Source organism: Ixodes scapularis, unplaced genomic scaffold, assembly GCF_016920785.2.
Source record: "Ixodes scapularis isolate PalLabHiFi unplaced genomic scaffold, ASM1692078v2 PGA_scaffold13__105_contigs__length_92229423, whole genome shotgun sequence".
In the NCBI taxonomy this organism is placed as follows: domain Eukaryota; kingdom Metazoa; phylum Arthropoda; class Arachnida; order Ixodida; family Ixodidae; genus Ixodes; species Ixodes scapularis.
This window is the reverse complement of record NW_024609839.1, coordinates 58,499,264-58,515,189: the sequence shown is the minus strand read 5'-3', so window position 1 is coordinate 58,515,189 and position 15,926 is coordinate 58,499,264.

The following is a 15,926-nucleotide window of genomic DNA, read 5'->3' as shown; positions in this document are numbered from 1 at the left end:
TTTATAGAACTTCAAGTACATTGCACCTGCGGTTTAATTACTACTTTACTTGAAGTATACATGACGTCTAATTTAGTTTGCGCTTTACATCAAGCATTTTTTAGATGTACTTCACCCAACACTGTCTGAATCCAGGCCCGAGTCAAGATAATGCAAACCGACATTAAAGAAATTGTTCATTGCCGGACAACATTAAAAAAAAAATTCAATCGATACATTCAACGGCTTGTAATGCCGTTGAATGTATCGGTGAGTGAAGTAGGTCGTCAGAGATGGGACCATCTCTGACAACCTACAATAATGAAGTAATTTTTGTGAAAACAAAAATTACTCTTTTATTCAATCTCTAAGGTGGAAATAATGGTGGGCATAGTAAAAGCAATAAATAATAGTCAAATATAACTAAATAATTAGCGAAAACCCTTTAAGAGAGTGATTCCAACCCTACACATTTAATAAAACGTGGCAAATCTACCACAATATAAACCCATCATTTTGTCAGTTAACATATTTTCAGAAATAATAGGGGGGAAAAAAACTACAAGGTTTGATAAACAAAAAAAGGCTTACTTTGGGTTGCAACAAACTCAACCGACGGAAAACGAGAAGGGGAACTCGAGAAAGATTCCATGCATAGTGTGAGTTAGATAAAACCACACCTATAAAACGGACATGAAAAGGCGGATAAAACTATAGAGTTAATATAATGTACGCTAGAGGTTCAACTGGCGCTAGTGTCTATGCGACTTCCGTGGCGAAAATTGAAGCAGACAGCAACCAGTCTACTTTTGCGGTACTCCTGTACATTCCTATGGAAAAACGCGCGTGCATTTTGTCTCTTCGCCAGATAATACCACGGAACGCTCTGGCTATTTGAGTCGTACCGAATAGTGCGTACCTTGATTAATATTGTAAAAGTGTAATTGCTTTAGTTAGCGCATTTTTCTTCATCAGTGAACGATGCTTAACTTCGCTACATTTCAATCCCAAACATTTGCTCCGCAGCAGGTGTGTAAAAACAAGAAAGGATTCAAAGCAAAATAACAATTGAAAGCAATATAAAGTGTGTTCAAGTTTCACCAGCATCCCGTTGACGCTTATACATTTATTATATGTCAGTCCTGTCACTATATGAAAACGACCCCGTCGTTCATGAGCGGATAAAAACATTCAGATAAAGAATAAAGTACGTGGACTATGAAAGGTGTCTCTTCGTACTGTTTTCTCTGCCGGGCAGCTTTTATCAGGCACTTGTTCTCAAAGATTTCGAGCGTGTGGGTGATGTTTTCAACGCAGAACAAACATCTTCGCACATCTTCACGAGCGAAAAGAACAAAGCGGTAGTACTTACATATTTAAAATCGAAATATATTACGCGGTCTTCAATTTATTTTGATCGTACGTGCACAGGTAGTTACTGATCCAGTGTTACTGCGTAGTTATTGCCGTCTTAGTTGTCCAAATGTACTTCGTTCGTTTGACACGTATATCCCTCATGCTGAAAAGCGCCGACGTCGTGTTCGCGTTAACAGTGACCGACAGGGCACATATATTCACGTACGGAGCCGTTAAAGCGCCGTTTTTAATGCGATGAATTTGAAAGAGAAACGCCGTAACTGACCAAATATTTCCTCGGCCTGACTGAGAAATGTTCCAAGCTACCTAGTACGTATGAATTATTCGGGATATTTGCTCTTATGATCGAGCGCAGGGAGAAAGTGCATTCACTCTTTCCCATAGAAATGCATTACCGGAAGTTAATTTTGGACTGGTTGCTGTCTGCTTCAATTTGTGTCAGCACACTAGCGCCACTTGAACCTCTAGCGTACATTATACTAACTCTATGGATAAAACCACAGATATGAAAAGAGAACAGGTGTGACCAACAGCATGTTCTACGAAACAATTTCCAACAACCATACGGAAGACGGACTAGTTCCGTAACCCGAAACATCCCAGTAAGCTTTACATGAATATGCATGCTTAAGGAAGACCCATTTTAACATCAGGAGTGGATGGACTAGCTCCTGCCCCTGACTTTCTACTAGTAATAGGAAACAAAAAAATGCATGCACGGAGGATTTATTTAGTCTTAGGTAGGGAGGTGCGGACTAGATCTGTAACCTCGGGCTTCCTTTAGCGTTAAAAGAAACAAAACAAAAACAAAACAAAAAAAAACATTTAATGCTATTGTTTTTGTGAAAAGGGGGGGGGGGGCATCTATGCATTAACTGGTTACTACATGTTTAAATCACTCTTTCTTTAAGTAAAACGAATATGATAACTTTATCAATCTGAAAACATAAAATATCAAGACCATTTTAAAAAGATTGAATGAAATAATACCACAAATATCTTAATATGTAAAAGAAAACATTAAATATAAAGACTACTCCTAAAATATTGAAGGAATTAATTTATGAAATACCTGAAGTTAAATAAGTAAAATGAAAACATAAAATAAAATAATTGATATTCAAATTGAGTCACTCCAATCAACCTCACGGCTTTATGATATCTTAATGGGATAAACTACTTCAATCTTTCTCCTAGAATTTGAAGTCAGACTACCTTTACAAAATAAAAGAACAAGTCAAATACAAGACACAGTTTGAAATATTAATCTCCAAAGTTAGATTTCCACGCCGCTCATACCTATATATATATACATATATATATATATATATATATATATATATATATATATATATATATATATATATATATATATATATATATATATATATATATATATATATATATATATATATATATATATATATATATATGTATATATATATATATATATATATATATCTGAAAGGGGACACAGCGCCCAGGCACCATCATTAAGGGTGATTCCACGTCAATTCATGCAATGATGGTCCGGGTCATATTTTAGATATTTTTGTTAAAAATATATATGAAGGCCATGTTTTTGGGAGGAACATTCAGCTAGATATGAACGCCGCAACAATTTTTTTCGCTGAGATATAAAATAAAGAAGCTTGAGGCGTGGAAATTGAGAAGATTTCACAATGCTACTTTGCACAGTCGTCATTTCCTTATCGAACCTTTCACGGCACCATAACTTTTTTAATAGGTTTTACAAAGGTTATACAACACATCCATAAAAAATTAAAAATATCCATAAAATATTTCAATGCAAACAAAAATATCAAACATGGCACAAAAACGCGTTTTAGAGACATATTCACAATTTTTTTGCAAATAAACCATCTTTCATAATACTTCACAAAACATATCAAAATGCGCGTATTTAAATATTCTTTACGAATATATAAAGATAATATACCCACCCTTAAACATATTTTTGTTATCAACGCGGAAATTCGGCTGATTTCTCAAAATGTGGCAAGATTGGGCGTCGATATTTAAAAAACTCCATCTTTTATTTTCTTTAAACTCCCCTTGGCACTTTGCAGTGACTTGAACTAACCAGTGATGGCAAAAGATTGAGTAACATATGACCTCCAAGCGGGAAAAGCTACGACAAACCTTCACTCGGAGCGAGCCGACGTCTTCGTCATAGCGGCTTTGCCGCACAGCACCAAACGTTTTGAGCGTTAGTTATGGCATGTATTTTATATTATTAAACTTCTTTTTTTCATAAGGGCTGAGTATTAGTGACGCGAAAATGGACTTTGAGCTGGAATACCATTAATTAGCTTACAATTCACAGGAACAAAACGGCCCCACTGTGCGAATTCGCTAACTATGCATAGATAAGCTTAAAACTCTCAGTTATGCGAGTGGCCATGTATACATCCGGCCTCTCGGCATATGATGACTTCCACAGATGAGAAGCCTGGATTCCTCTCACAGGTTTTATGGTGGTCCACTCTGCTTGCTTTACCGCACGAAACTCTCGAACCCGTTCCACAGACAGGTGGAACATGCAGACATTTGTTACTTTTTTACGTAGCACTTCCACAAAGTCTTTAGCGGTGGCAATCGTTGAGTTGAGCGAAGATCTCAACTTGGTGAGCGTTGGTTCTTCCACCTACTTCATCACAAGCGCTTTCTCCGTGTCCAGTGGCTGAAAAGATCCATATTGCCGAAGAGTGCGGCTTCCGAGACAATTCGTGGAATTGGAAGCGATTCTTGAAATGCGCCGCCGCTCCGTCTGATACAAAAATTAGTTCAGAAAAGACTGGGAAATGAACATTAACATACTCTTTTATGGCCTATGTGGCTAGAAGAGCGTGAGCTGTGTCATGTGTCGTGTACCATCGGTGACAACGGCAAAGCTTTGCGTGCCTTGCGTGGACGTAACCACACTGGTGGAGAGAGACACTTGAGTTTTTTTTCAATGAAAACTCTGCACTTCGGTTGGAAAGAGTACTGTCCATTTTTCCGCAAAATCGAAGTGGAACATCACTGCCTTGGGTGCAGGGTTGGGCAGAAATACTCAAAAATGTATTTGGAAATACAAATACTGGGATACCTAGTAGCTAAAATACTGATACTGAAATATATCTGTAAAAGTGTATCGCGATACGTATCGAAAATACATTTTAAATAGAGGCAAAAAGTATTTGGAAATACAAATACAGGAATACATTTTAGGGAGGGCAGAAATACAAATACAGAAATACTGATACTGCAATACATTTTTCAAATTTATTTGAGACCAAATTAGATGAAGCTTGCAGTTGGAGGTGGAAGTTTTTGATCCTGAAATTACTTTCCCGTTGGCTTGGCACTTTACCTTTCGGACGACGAGGAGTCTTCAATGGGCTCAGAAAAACGTTCCATCAGGGACTGACCGTGGTCCCTTCCCTGACATCCTGTCTGTCTGACGAGGGATGCGAAAAGACTTCGACCTCTAAATAAATTCTCTGTCATCCTAAATACCATCAAAACGTCACCACGCCCCTGTCAAATAAAAACGCCCCTGTCAACATTTATCACATGACGTCACGGTGGAATGAACTGGTATTCTTTATCTGTAGGTGTGGCCTTGAACATGAAACTTTTACACGCTGCTGTATGAAAGGACAATACATATTTTCGTTGTAGGTTACCTCGTTGAAGATCGTGCACGATTTTCGAGAATGGTGGACCACCTGAAGCATCCTGGAACACACGTCTTATCTTCTGTTACGGTTGAAAAAACGATACGGTGGCATCTTTGTTGTGAAGGTCCTTCTTGCCGACCCTCCGCCACCGACGCATGAATTGCAGTCATCAAGTTTCGCCTTGCATACTCCAAATAGAGACCTCGTGGATTGCGATCTGATATTGCCAGCAGAGGTGCGAGCTCTCCGAGAAACAGCGCGCTCGAGACGAGTCGCAGTTGTACGAAGTCTGGGTCAGCACAGAGAGGCCACGTCTGAGCTCCTTCCTGGGTTTCGGATCACCAGAGCAGCGGGTCACTTTCACGTCGGCTGATGACGTACCCTAGAGCCGTGCAATATTATGGGCGTAGCCGCAGACGCATTCGAATATCTGTTGAACGTCACTGCGCGAGTTATCCTACTATTTCAAGTCAACCACCGCCAGGCTCGTGTTGCAACGGACTGTGACTGAGCTTTGCCGGATGGGTGTACTGTGTACGCTAAGGCAAGAGAGACGGTTAGCAGCGGGCTTTGGATGCCCGCAAACAATGACTCAAGAAACCCCTACCTAAGGGCTTACGGCACAAGATGCTCTGACTCCACTCCTGGCACGCCACCTGGTTCGAGTCCCCGACTGCGCAACAGTTCTCAGAAGAGAAAAGAGGACGCATAGAAAAATAGTTTGGAGAATCGGAAGGAACCTTGGTCAGCATGGTAACAATGCCCCAGCATCTCCTTGACCTTGGTGCCCTCAGAAGTAAAAAAAAAAAAAAAGCGTTCGGATTATTTTTTTTTTTTTTGGGGGGGGGGGGGGGGGGGGGGTATTTCTCAAGAAATGTAACGAAATACATTTCAGCCTCATTGTATCGCGATACAAAGGAGCATTCAAAATGTATTTCGATACAGGAATACAGATACTGGTGAAAAAAATGTATCGCGATACAGAAATACAGATACGAAATGTATTCCTAAAATACTATCGCGATACATTTGTATCGCGATACTGCCCAACCCTGCTTGGGTGGTAAGGCGGTTTTTGTGTCATGTATCAGGCTTCGTTCAAGGTCAAGGATGTAAGAATGCCTCATATACTTTTCGCTCTCCTATTGCCGCAGGAAGGCAGAGGTGTCCATAGCCTTTTTGACGAGTTCGCGAGCGTCCCATAACGCGAAACAGATCTCTTCATCTTCGTCGAGATGAAGCGACTGCAGCGAGATGCTCTGCATTTTTGGGCACTTTTCGCAACGGCGCAGAAAGCAATCGTTCTGTGGAGCGCAGAAGAGGTAGATGCGCTTGAGGTCGTCTTCAGTAAATGTCTTCTTTGGGGCATTTGTTATTGCCGTTAAAAGCAACTGAAAATTGACGCAATATATGCATGCGCACACCTCGTTCTCGGGACTTTTTTTTTTACCCATTTTGGTCGTAGGGAATAAAATTTGGAGATGCCTAGTTCGGGATGGGGATGGTCCTTCCTAAACAGCTGGTAAGCTTCCTTAATAGAGCGGGTCATAAACCGTTTTACGACTTTGAACATGTCGTTGATCATGGCTTTGACGACGTCCTTTTTGTCGGGGCTTTGAACAGAGCATGCGAGGTCGTCGCGTGTGTAGTACTCAATTGCAACCCCCACGTCTTCGGCATTCGCCTTTTTCCCCATGTAGGGATCAGGGGTTGCCCAAACACCACCTTTGCGCTTCAGTTTTCATGTTTGATCAATCATGTAGGCAGTCACACCCGACACCAAACGCAATATTGTTCTCTTCAGGATGATTGGTGGCAGAAGCACGTACAATCGCTTGCGTTCCTGGTGGGAACTACATGCCTTCAGCACTTCGCAAAACGCGTCAAACCACTCTGCGCAGTGCTCAGAACTGTCTTCGAGTTCGAGAGTTTCGTGCGGTGAAGCAAGCAAAGTGGACCACCGTAAGACCTGTCAAAGGAATCCAGGAAACTCATCTGTGAAAGTCATCATATGTCGAGAGGCCAGATGTATACATGGCCATTCGCGCAACTGAGAGTTTTAAGCTTATGTATGATGCATAGGTAGCGAATTTGCAGAGTGGGGCCGTTTTATTCCTGTGAATTGTAAGCTAATTAATGGTATTCCAGCTCAAAGTTCCTTTTCACGTCACTAATACTCACCGCGTATAAAAAAAGAATTTTAATAATATAAAATACATGCCATAACTAACGCCCAAACGTTTGGTGCTGAGCGGCAAAGCCGCTATGACGAAGACGTCGGCTCGCTCCGAGTGAAGGTTTGTCGTAGCTTTTCCCGCTTGGAGGTCATATGTTACTCAATCTTTTGCCATCACAGGTTAGTTCAAGTCACTGCAAAGTGCCAAGGGGAGTTTAAAGAAAATAAAAGATGGAGTTTTTTAAATATCGACGCCCAATCTTGCCACATTTTGAGAAATCAGCCGAATTTCCGCGTTGATAACAAAAATATGTTTAAGGGTGGGCATATTATCTTTATATATTCGTAAAGAATATTTAAATACGCGCATTTTGATATGTTTTGTGAAGTATTATGAAAGATGGTTTATTTGCAAAAAAATTGTGAATATGTCTCTAAAACGCGTTTTTGTGCCATGTTTGATATTTTTGTTTGCATTGAAATATTTTAAGGATATTTTTAATTTTTTACGTATGTGTTGTATAGCCTTTGTAAAACCTATTAAAAAAGTTATGGTGCCGTGAAAGGTTCGATAAGGAAATGACGACTGTGCAAAGTAGCATTGTGAAATCTTCTCAATTTCCACGCCTCAAGCTTCCCTATTTGATATCTCAGCGAAAAAAATTGTTACGGCGTTCATATCTAGCTGAATGTTCCTCCCAAGAACATGGCTTTCATATATATTTTTAACAAAAATATCTAAAATATGACCCGGACCATCATTGCATGAACTGACGTGGAATCACCCTAAAGTAAAAACAAAAGTAAAAAAGAATAAAAAAGGAGGGATTTTTTAGTCACACCTACAGCTAATTTAAGATACAGTCTAAAGGCCCGTTCACATTCTTGCAACCGAGCACGACCGAGAGGGACGAGCCCCTCAAAACTTCTTAAAACCAGAGAACAGACTGGCACTCTGGCGCCATCTATGCGGTTACCCTGGAACTGCATTTCACAAGAGCGAAGGTTTTGCGGGTTTTCCGAGGTGAAATGTGCGTAATACCTGTACGAAAGGCTCGTTTATAACGCTGAAAAAAGTTTTTCTAGCCAAGAAAAAAAAAAAGAATAATGCGCGAAAGAAACAGAAAATATGCCGGACCGCACAGTTCACACTGCTACCCAATAGATGGCGCCAGCGTGTCCTCTCGTTGCAAGAAGTTTTATGGAACCCACTTTTAAGAAGTCGCAAGAGTGTGAACGGGCCTTAAGCTTTTCATAACAACTTCCTTAAATTATGACAAATACTTAACAGGTAATCAAAGCACTTAAGAAATACATATCTCCGTTACAATTAATATCACACTATTTCCTCCTCCGATCCTCCTAAGTAAAAATATATTTATATAATGCAAGTAAATTCTTCACCACATATCATGAGAAAACCATTACACACTTAATAATAATTTCTACGTAATATTCCTCTTTTCAGAATAAACATCATGAACTCAAGCCACTCTCTCGAAGGAGGCTTCAAGTCTCCTAACTGATGGCGACCAGTTAAGAGACACGAAACCTCCTTTGCTCTCAAGCAAACCTAGTTATAGACACCTACAAATAATTTTCCTTTTATAAGTAAACGTTCGCAATGATTTTCTTTTCAGGCCCATTTCAATAACTGTGGCTTCGTGGTATTACCTGTTTTTCTTTGCGGATTGGCTTTTAGATCAATTTTTTTTCTTCTGGTCATATTAGGCCCTATGTATTTATTTTTAATTGGTTTACACCAGTTATACCGTTTGGTGGTGAAGGTAGACAGACACATCTTATTTTTATCAATTTTAGATCTCACTTAGAAAAGAGAAGAAAAAAAAAAAGAGAGATGAGACCATGCTCCGTTGATCCTTAAGCTGAGGCTAGAAGCTCCGTCTTCAGCGCGAGCTTTCTGGCCTTACTAACACAAGTCTGAACGCACAAACACGAGCAACCAAAACACTGCGGAAGCCGGCGAGCTCGCGCTGAAGGCGGAGCTTCTACAGGTTTTCCCGCTCATTTTAATCCAACCGATGGCCGAGTTTAATCCAAGTGTCACATAATTCATTCCAAGCGCCACACAATTTAATCCTTGCGCTACCCAATTTAATCCCGGGGTCAGTCAACTTAATCCACAATATATATATATATATATATATATATATATGCACTTATTGTCTTCAGTGCTCGCGTTTTGCTTACACATTCGGTAACTTTGTATAATTGTTTTACAACTAGAGTTTTTAGGGGTCAACTGAAAATTTGATCACTATTGTTATTACTTGCAGTTACTAGTCCCACTGTTGACGAGGCTTAATTTCTATGCTGATTACTCTTTTTGTAACCTCGAGTTATTGGGGCGCACTCGAATTTATTTTAGCTGAACGGACATTTTGTTTAACCTCTCTTATTACTCGACTTGTCATTGATATACAATTCATATGATATATGTAAAACTGCAATTTATGATCACTCTTTTGATTACTTGCTGTTATTATTGCTCCAATTGATCTATAATGAACTCAGTTGACATTATTCCTCTTTTGATTACTTCGAGCTACATTTTGACCCATTGACCATAAATTCGAATTAAATGCCATTGTGATTACTCTTCATTACTTTTAGCTAACATTCAACGAATTGAATTTGTATGTAATGATTATTGACATGATGATTAATTTTTATTACTTTGAGTTAGTCTCAATAAATTGACTTTATTTTGGTCTAAGTGAAATTTCGTGACTCGTGTTTACTTTGTGTAATTATACTGCGAATTTGTCGGTTGTGAGCTCAATCATACATTAATATTGGTCTTTTGATTACTTCGAGCTACTTTTAATCCAGGGGACGCCCTAAATGATATTGCGATGGCTGTTTTAATTTTTTTAGGCTGATATTGTCACGAATGATAATTGATGAGGCGATGGTAACTGAACGAACTAAACGTTTAATGGGGCGAATTTGTGCCCAAAACAAAAAGGAAGCAGAAGCTAACAGTACAGCGTCCATCAATTGCGGGCGTCGGTGACGGCGTAACAGCATGAGGAACGCACGCTCGGGCGAGACTGACTTCGCCTCGGCACGCGAAGCCCCTTATGTACGCGCGTGGGATTCTAGAACAATCGGCGTAGAAGGTTCGGCGCGGAGAAATTCGGACCTCGTACAAGCAACAGGATTCCCTAATTTACCAGAACACGAAATTGCAAGAATAAATAAAAGACACGTCGCTCCCTGACACTTCGCGTGGGAGGCAAACACGCTAACCGTTAGGCCACGGCCGCCCTGCCTGGTTGACCAGCTGCGCGCGGGGCAATCTTTAACAAAATTATTTATTGTTCGCTCAATTGGTATTACAATTACTTGTTTGTTTACTTTGAGTTGCTCTTCACCGAATGGGCTTTAATTTGGCCTAACTGACATTGTGGCTACTCTTTCTGATTACTTGTGTTATTATACCTCCAATTGATCTATACTGAACTAAGGTGACATTATAATAACTCTTGATTATTTAGAGTTACTTTTAACCCAGTGGACTTGAATTCGACCGAAATGACATTGGGATGACTGCTTTGATTAACCCTGATCTTATCGTCATAGAAACTTATTTATTACGAGCCTAATGTATATTATGATTATACTCTTGTGATTACTTTGAGTTCCCTTGACCCAATGGATTTGTCCTATTTCACAATTTGGTAACTCTTCTGGTTACTTTGAGGTCACATTCAACCAAATGGTCTTTTAAGAGCTCGATCGATCCACAGTTTTATTACCCTTTTGCCCAATAAATCTTAATCTGGGAATGTCAAGACTTCAGGGGAAAGAATTCTCACCTCTTTTTTCTTTAGCAGAACAAACGCCGCACAGGAGGCGACCTCCTCTCTAGCGTTTGTTTCGCTAAAGTAGAAAGAGGTGAGAAATGCTTCCCCTATAGGCTTTTAACCCGTCACCGATTATAACTAACGATCTTTTATCTATATTGTCCTGACCCCTGCTGTAGAAGGAAATTAGAAAGCAATAACGGGGCTCTGCGGCACTTCACTACAGATTACCTCAAAATGAGATAGCATTGTGCTCTGAAGGCTTGCTTCTCTATACCTAGCCAAAGGTCCCTCTTTCTTTTCCCTGGTGTCTCTTTGGCACGTCGCGAGAACTGTACATACTCAGCCTCAGCACATCGCCACCCTGTTTTGTCTGCTCCTTCCTATCGCGAGACAGTGCGAAGAAGACTGCGAAACATCCAATGAACGCCTCTACCGCAATCCACGCATGAGCGCGACAACACACAGAGGAGGACGGCCCGTGTACCCCACTCTCGAGCGCATACGTCTTCGTTTCGATGTAACGAGCGTACTTTTTCGTGGGGGCGACTTGGAGCAATGCTACCGCATTAAGAAAGACAAACCAACTGCACTCTTTAGTGACGCAAGAGATGCGAAACCAACTTAAACTAAAAACAAACAAAAAAAACGACGCTTTTAGGCGGAGGGTTTTTGTTTTAATGGGGGCAACTCTTGAAATAAGGACGTTTTACATGCGCCTTTTTTTTTTTTCCTTCGTGACGTCAGAAAAATGACGCGTTTTTCCAGTGTGCCGGGGCAGTGTTATTTATGCCTGCGAATTGGTAGGCGCAGTAGTCCCTAAACTCCGTTCACCTTTATTAGGCTGACGGCCTAATAAAGGTGAATAACGCCCATCATTCGCTACATGATCACGCTCCCGCCCATACATCCACAAGCGTAGAAAGGGACCGCGAGATGAGAGAGAGGCGATTGATTGTTCCCGCGAACGTGTATAGCCCCCACTGCATTGTCAGCTTGGTGCGTGAACGAAAATATAGGAAGTATTCACTGGCGGCCATAGCTGTGTGCGCGACTGCTGAGCGCGTGCTGATGGCGAGCTTCCACAGTTCTTTTGTAACGTGCTTTCCGCACCCTCAAGACTGCCGGTCTTAGCAGCCTACTAATGTGGGCTCGTTCTGAGCATGCGCTCTAGACAGCACCCACAAATATGGCGCCCAGTGAATACTCCTTATAGCTTTCGGTCTGCTCGTGCTACGGCGCAGCATAGAAATATTTTCCGACAACCAAAAGGCTAGACGGTATCCTGATGCGGGAAAGAGGCACCAATATAACCAGGGAGTGCAGCGTACACGTTCAAGAGAACGGCCGTGCTTCCGAACAGAAACATCGGCTCAGTGATCGATTCAGTCTATTCGTGGGTGTTTGTCAAGGAAATCCGTCGGTCGAAGTCCTTGTCACATATTTCCGATTTCGTTCAAGCGTGTTTGCCGGCCCTTTTGTTCTTTTTTTCTTTTTACTTAGCAAAAGTTTTTGTTGACGCATTGCCCTGTTTGCGGCACGTTTTACGTACGCGCGAGTCTCCCCTATACTTTTGTATGACCTTATGATGATCCGCAGCGGAGGCTACGAATCTCCCTCGGCCAATCCAGCGCTGTGAAGGAATCACGTGACACTCACGCGGCGTTGGATTGGATTGGCTTCACCGGCTGTTTACCGTTTTTTTTGCAGCCCATCGCGAGGCTTTGAAACGGAGTGTAAGCGTGCACCTTATCTGCGAATGACTCCGGCCGAATCTGAATGCTAAATTAGGCTGGTCAACTTTCTCTTAACCCCCTTTTTTCTTCTTCATGTTTTAGAAGAACTCGTTTTTTAAAGTTCGGGACTGTACATCATAATGTCTTCTTTTCAGCTCTCTTTTATATATATATATATTTTTTTTTTCGAACTACGTTTTATTTAAGTCCGACCACGGGCAATGGTGCAATCCGATGAATCCAACGAAGCATGACCAAAAGTGCATTGTCATGGCGCTCGTCGTCTTCGTACGTTCGCTATCATCGGCTCAACCATTCAGACACAGTAAACGCGCCGCGATGCTGCCATTTTTTTTAATTGTTTTTAGGCGTGACAGTTTTAGCCGGGAATAGCGAACGCTTAATGTCGACGAGCGCCGTGAAGATGCTTTTTTGGCGCTGCATTGTCCGTTATGCATCGAATCGTAGCGTCGTCATCGCCCGTCACACTTAATAGGGAGTTTTAGGGAACCGTGTTTGCGCATCCGCCACGGTATACGATGGACTTTCCGGTACGAACCGTGCATAAGGCAGTTCGTACCGGAGGGCGCATCGTAACCGTATCGGATGGGCAAACACGGTTCCCTAAAACTCCCTAATAATGTATTTAAGTTAGATCGTTCCAACGAATCCAAGAACGATACCTGATAACAAAATCCATACGTGCCCAAATGGCGTCGGCGGAGCATCGGGTATTGTTGTCGGAGTTATCTGAACGCTCCCTTTATACTCCCCAATGTGAAACGTAGTTTATAGGAGCGCGATGTTCCAGGAAGGCGTAACATTACACCCCGCTATTACAGCTATTACCTGTGTGACTTTACTGAACGTGATTTCCCTTCTTTGCGTTGGTTTTGTTCTTTTTTCTTTTACTGTTGAATGATAAGATGCGTATTATGTGTTTTTGCTCTTAATTTCCCCTTATGTAACGCATCTTCTAAAAGGATGTCTTTAGGTTAATAAAGTGAAATGAAATGAAATATCGGTCAGTATACGTATTCGACGCTTTCTAATATTACATCACTTCTTTTCTTATTTTTATCGTAATGTCTCGGGTTCCAAGCACTTGCCCCAAAACCCCATTGTGTCGGCATTGGGGTCTGAAGAAATCGAAGTGCGAGAGAGAGAGAGAGAGAAACCGCTTTTTCCCATCGACAGATATCCGTATATACATCTGGTTCCCGCTTTCCTTAAGCGACCTTCCATGTTCTCGACATCCCCGGATGAAAAATCCCTCTCATCCTTCAGCGACATGCGGAAGCTTAAAGGAAGTGTGCGTTTTCCCGCTACATCGTTCTTCCGTATAGTATCTTCGTCTACGCTTTGCTCACCCCTGAGCTGACAGTGGGGTGGAAGCTACGAGCTCCTGGAACCAATTGCACGTCTATCTTTCCCCAGGTAATCGCGTTCCCACCCCCCACCCACGCGCCCAAGGCGGGATCACGTGCTTGGTCCGGCGTGGGCGTACCCTCAGCCGTACTGCCAGCTTGACGGTGAACGGACTATACGTTGTAACTTCTACTCACGGAAATGCGTTATTTCGCTAGCTTGTTCATTCATTGGTTTGTTTGTTGTGGTTGTTATTTTTGTGTTTTTCTACCCAAAGGATTGTCTATTTTTGTTTACGGTTATCCTCACTGCATACAATAAAGTATAGAAAGATACCAAAATCACGACGTTGAGTCCTAGACGCACTGTACACTCAATGCCAGAACCACACGTTACACTCCTCAAAAGAAATAAATTCGCATTTCTGCGTAAATACCTAATGCGCATGCGCACAACCCTCGACGCTACCTGGGTTCGAGATTGCGTGCTACAACAAAATGAGGTCCGCAATCTTGTATGCGGTGCAGCAAATCGAAGTAGTTCTTACAAGATTGGGTTGTCGAAAAAACAAACGATGCCTCTGGCGTTTGTAACCTGTACGTCTTGATAAAATGGCATAAGGCTAACTTAAGATGCATATAGATACATATACCTTAATTCGTAACATGTAGGGGCACATTAGTGACGTTCCGCGAGCAGCCGGACTTGTTTTACCGCGGTTTTTTCGAGGTGATTAGGAGCCTAGATTTCAGAGAGGGAGCAACTCGAACCATTGAGAGAATTTGAAATTTAATTTAGGACAGCTCTTGCGCTTGAGTTGCAAACTATAGACCGTTCCATTAGGGTCATAGCAGAGAGGGCAAGAGAGAAAAAAATGCACTCCCCCTCTCACCCCGCATCTCGTCCGCTCCGCCGAGAGGGCTGTAGCTAGCGTCCGGCTGGCGTGCAAACTCTGTTTAAAATCGCGTCATTTTGGAAATTTCAAGCGCAGATGCGCAGATTTTGGTATGCCAGTTGTCGTGTAATATTATGCCAGATAAAAAGACTCACAGGGTCCAATTGCGCTGTTACCTGCGTGCAAATAAAACAAAATAGGGAAAACTGTGTCAGATTGGCCGATATCTTTGGCGAAAAGTAATCCGGTTGCTATACCTTTTTTACTTTACAAAAGTTCGTACTGGTATAGACCTTTAGCGACCATGAGTGGAAGTCTCAAATAATAAATAAAACGTGCTCTCCTGCTGCAATACAAGCAGTAGTTGAGTGTAGTACTGCCGGCTGACTCAACTGCTATTTAAGTTACGGAAAAAAGATATGCTAGTTGATTATTTGGAAAAATAGAACAACAGAGAGCTCTAGGCTGATTTTGGAGTAGCCACAACTATTCTAAGAACGCGAACCACTTCCCGACGGCAGCCACGAGCGAGAGTTCGATGTTCCGTACAGCCCGCCGATACAGCCCAAAGGTGGAGAACGGCAACCTCCCGGTTTGTCGTGTGCTAGCAGAGTCGGGCGCGTGCCCTCTCTCTCGTTTTACCCCGCCGAACCCGCTGAACTTCCCGGATGTGTGTAGAGGGCGCTGCGGTCGAACAAAATGGTGCCGCCCAGAGAGCGCTAAATGGTATATACTCCGCCACAACTTTTCTTGGCAATGCAGTGGAAGGTACAGGCCCGCGTCTCCTCTCCCATTTTGAGTGTACGCAGGCTCTCCTCCGCCCCCATTTTCGGGGAGAGGAGGAGAGCCCGCGCACACTCAAAATGGGAGAGGGGACGC